Raw genomic sequence first — 4,637 nt, 5'->3', positions numbered from 1 at the left:
ACTAGGTTGGAAAGCAGTGACACTTCGCAACAGCTTATGTTATAATAACATAAGCGCCACGTAGGCAGGCTCAGTAGAATTTTTCTTTGACTATTAAAACCTGAATGAAACCGAACACTGTAGAAATATTGTCTCATTTCATCCATTTTAGATGATAACAGGCAGACTTTTGCTACAGCTAGCTCTCAGGCTGCAACCTGTGTTCACACTTTTTCCCCCACAAAAAACTGATCAGGAATCAAGGGAAAATAAGAAGAGTCGGACTGTTAAGCAGATTGGATTATGACATTGGTATCGATAAAATCTTATCAATTCCCATCCCTTATCATAATATTATAGATTACAGTAATGTTGCTGGGGATTTAGATGTAAGTAAACTCGAAATGTACGAAAGATATGCTACTTGACGCTGAGGTAGGCGTAATGTATTGTTTTTGTTTGCCAACGTTTGTGTGACTGGTAGCGAGTTTTGCTGCCCTGCCTTCACCCAGTAAATGTTACTATTTACTTCATTACAGAGGCTAATGACCTGATTTACATTTAAACCTACATTCTTCTGCCTAAGCAATCATAGCTCTCTCCTTCCTTTAGAGATTTTCTCGCTACTTCATAGTTGTTAATACGCTATTCAGATCTGCCAGTTACTTTAGGTTAGCAGTTAGCGATGGCTTCTCTCTCTGCTTCTCAATCTGCTCTCTCTCTCTCTCGGTGTGTGTCTTATGCTTAGTTACACCTCTCGTCCTTTAGCTGATAATAGTACATGTAATAAATGTGGTTTATTTGCAGTGATAGAGGCGAGGCTTGGCACCATGGAAACCCAATCTCTAGCTACGGTTATTAGCCAGCCCCAGTAGTCAAAAGTAGCCCAGCGCACCTAGTGATGATTTCATGAGCTTCTTTAATGAAAAAACTCGAACTATTATAGACAAAATTCACCGCCTCCTGCCACAACAATACACAGTCAGTCACACACAAGCATATGCAATCAACATCAGAAACAATCACACACATCTCTAAAATGTTCAAAATTAGAAGTTTAAATTCTTCCAATGGGAAGAATAGTGGCTCAAAGCTACACTAATCGTAATTAGCATAACACATCCAAATCTCCAACTGAACTGTCAGTGGTCGAGGAAGTCCGGGAATGTAGGCACCAGGTTTTGACAAGGAAGAAAATGCGAGGAACATATAATACAAAATCTGTGGTTCAGCTTGAGTCCTTCAAGCTAAAACACAGATAACCAAGCTATAGCCTCAAGCTGGTAGAACATGAGTTTAGGAGAGACAGGACCTGCATTGGAAACTGTGCATTTCTAACTGGGAGGACGAAAACAACAACAACACAGACAAGGAAATGAGGCTAGACAGATCAGTGTTGTATTTCTAATCTCTTTTGGAAGCATACAGCTTTACAGACTGGATTTTATTTGTTATGTTTTGTTTTCATGTTTGATTCATTTTAGATCTGATATCCTACTGTGTGTCATTCCTCATGTTTGGTAGTTATAAAGCACTTGTTGCAATTGCTGTGCTTTGTCTCTAGTTCTGATTCATCATCGACCTCCTGGGTCCACCGCCGCAGCATCTCCTCAATGCAGGACTGAAATCGCATATGTGTTTTAAGAAAAGCGATTCTGACCAGTGGATGCTCAAGGTAAAATACCCATGCTTTGACTGTTTTCAATCATTATTTCGTCATGAATCTTACTTTAGATAGCTTAAAGTTTCCCTGTGGTTATCAAACTTAATTGGTAACATCTGTTGAGAAATACATGTATCTTAAATGCTTTTACCCTTATTTAGACAAGTGAGGAGTATTGGGGTCCAAGAAATGACTCCACGGACAACAGGTTGTACACTTTCCGCTCTCTGGATGAAACGAAACGGTAGGTGGTTAAGGAAAGCGGTAGCTAGTTGCTGAACACTGACTTTCAGTCATTGTCTTTTCATAATTTAGGAAGATGACTTGACCACTGTTGTACTCTCCAACTGTTTCCTAAACTAGATGCGTCTGGAGATGGACAACCTGGAAGAGGCGGATGAGAGGAGGGAATGTATTGAGCTGTTGAAGGCCATGCTCCAGTGGGATGGAAATGAGAGAATCACCCCCGCTGGTATTCTCAACCATCCCTTCATTACCAAGAGCTACCTCAACAGCAGCTCCCACCTCAGCTCCTGGTAAGCGTGTGTTTTTATCAGACGTTAGTAGGCACAGCAAGTGATAAATGAATCCTTTGTACATTGGCTGATTTGCATATTTTCATACTGTGTCTTTTTTGATATAAACGTAACAGTGTGAGTTTCTCTTTTGCTAGCTCTGATCCTGAACCGAGCAGCAGCAGCCAGACCAGGACCAACCAGACGACCCAGGTCGATGACAGGTAAGTGTTAACTCATCCTTCATCAACTAAGATGGAGGTGATGGGGTCCTGTTTCCACTGAGTCAATGCTATTGATTGGTTTCATGATTAAGAACATCATTTATTAGTCTTAAAGAAAAAATACTGGATTCCCCGCCATAGGCTGCTACATATAGTGCGTGTGATTAATTGTATCTGTCTTAATTCAACAGCTCAGATGAATCACTGCCACCGGTGTCATCATGGTTCGCCTGCAGCCCCCATGAACAGAATCCCCCTGGAGGAGACACCTAAAGAGGATGCTGAAATGAGGTGAGGTTTTTTATTCTGATTGTGACACTCATGCCTTCAACAGAAGAAAGCGATTGTGCCCTTAAAAGGACTAACATACTAACTCAGTGTGCATTTATACGCTTAGTTCCCACGTGGCTGCAACTCCTGCTTCTGCTCTGAACACCAGGATAGACCCGACAACGAGAGCTCCCTACCACCACCCCTGGTGAGAAAAACTCATCTTAACTCTTTTCCGTACTGTATTGAAATTCCACATTTTTGTTGTATTCTGAGGATGGTTGAGGTATTTCACGTCCTTCTGATTTTCAGATGACAGCGAGGACCAGAAGAAGAAGAGGGAGAAGAGGAAGAACTGCTTCAAACGCTTCTTCTCTTGGATGAAGAGGACATTCTGCTCCTGCTGTTACGCTGGGACAACGTAGTGGAGTAAAGACTTATTACGAATGCTTTCATAGCAGAACAGTTGAGAATTTGATCTCAGGTGTCTTGCTATAAAAGTATTTGTAGTTCTCCATATGGGCAGCATGGTGGCTCAATGAATAGCATTGTGGCCTCACAGAAGAAGATCCTGGGTTTGAATTATTGCCCTCGAAGCTGGTGCAACCGGCTCCTGGTCTTTCTGTGTGGAGTTTGCATGTTCTCCCCATGTCTGCGTGGGTTTTCTCCAGGGTTCTGGTTTCTCCCACATTCCAAAGACATGTCTCTTAGGTTGAGTGAGGACTTTAAATCGTCACTAAATCTTGTAATATCTGGATATGTTTCTTTGAGAATTTTTTCAATGACACAGCAATGATATACAGGACATTGTATATAGTACAAAAACACATTGTACAAAACCCCGTTCAGATCTGACATATCCACTGTGGAAGTCTGTCCTGGATGCTACTAGTCTCAATTAGAATGGTAATTGAGAAAGAAACTAGAGAACCGCTTCCAAATTGTCCAAACCATGGGAATCATATGCCTCCGAGCTTATCAATTCCTTTTTGTCAATGCAGGCGATGGGAAGTTTCCAGCATCGATGACGCTAGAAACTTGCCATTGCCTGCATGTATGGTGTTTGTAATTGTAACTCCAGAAAATAACCTGGGTTACACTCTCTTTACAGTCAGTCTCATACGCACAACAGTCACGCTGCGCCACCCACCACCACAAGTAAATTCTCAACCTGGGAAAACTGTAATGTCTGCAAAATGGAAATTTCAACTCAAGGTGGAAACACTAGTAATGTGCTGAAACATCTTTCCACAGAACATGGGCTTAAATTTCAGGATTGCCATGTATTTGACACTCTACTAGGTTGGAAAGCAGTGACACTTTCGGTAACAGCTTATGTTATAATAACATAAGCGCCACGTAGGCAGGCTCAGTAGAATTTTTTTTGACTATTAAAACCTGAATGAAACCGAACACTGTAGAAATATTGTCTCATTTCATCCATTTTAGATGATAACAGGCAGACTTTTGCTACAGCTAGCTCTCAGGCTGCAACCTGTGTTCACACTTTTTCCCCACAAAAACTGATCAGGAATCAAGGAAAATAAGAAGAGTCGGACTGTTAAGCAGATTGGATTATGACATTGGTATCGATAAAATATTATCAATTACCATCCCTAATCATAATATTATAGAATACAGTAATTTTGCTTGTGATTTAGATGTAAGTAAACTCGAAATGTACGAAAGATATGCGCCGACGTGCTGAGGTAGGCGTAATGTATTGTTTTTGTTTGCCAACGTTTGTGTGACTGGTAGCGAGTTTTGCTGCCCTGCCTTCACCCAGTAAACGTTGCTATTTACTTCATTACAGAGTCTAATGACCTGATTTACATTTAAACCTACATTCTTCTGCCTAAGCAATCATAGCTCTCTCCTTCCTTTAGAGATTTTCTCGCTACTTCATAGTTGTTTATACGCTATTCAGATCGGCCAGTTACTTTAGGTTAGCAGTTAGCGATGGCTTCTCTCTCTGCTTCTCAATCT

The 4,637-nt window shown here is 41.1% G+C and overlaps 1 long non-coding RNA gene across 1 annotated transcript; it reads left to right on the top strand.

The window, feature by feature from the left end:
* Positions 1 to 2,096: 2,096 nt before the first annotated feature.
* LOC120787766 lies at positions 2,097 to 2,593 on the top strand. The gene is made up of 3 exons (XR_005707084.1): positions 2,097 to 2,178; positions 2,316 to 2,381; positions 2,573 to 2,593. It is a non-coding gene; the product is annotated as an uncharacterized LOC120787766 (long non-coding RNA).
* Positions 2,594 to 4,637: the final 2,044 nt, after the last annotated feature.

Source organism: Xiphias gladius, unplaced genomic scaffold (genome assembly GCF_016859285.1).
Source record: "Xiphias gladius isolate SHS-SW01 ecotype Sanya breed wild unplaced genomic scaffold, ASM1685928v1 HiC_scaffold_61, whole genome shotgun sequence".
Lineage (NCBI taxonomy): Eukaryota > Metazoa > Chordata > Actinopteri > Istiophoriformes > Xiphiidae > Xiphias > Xiphias gladius.
Note: the sequence above shows the minus strand (reverse complement) of the source record. Positions and strands in the feature narration are given on the sequence as shown.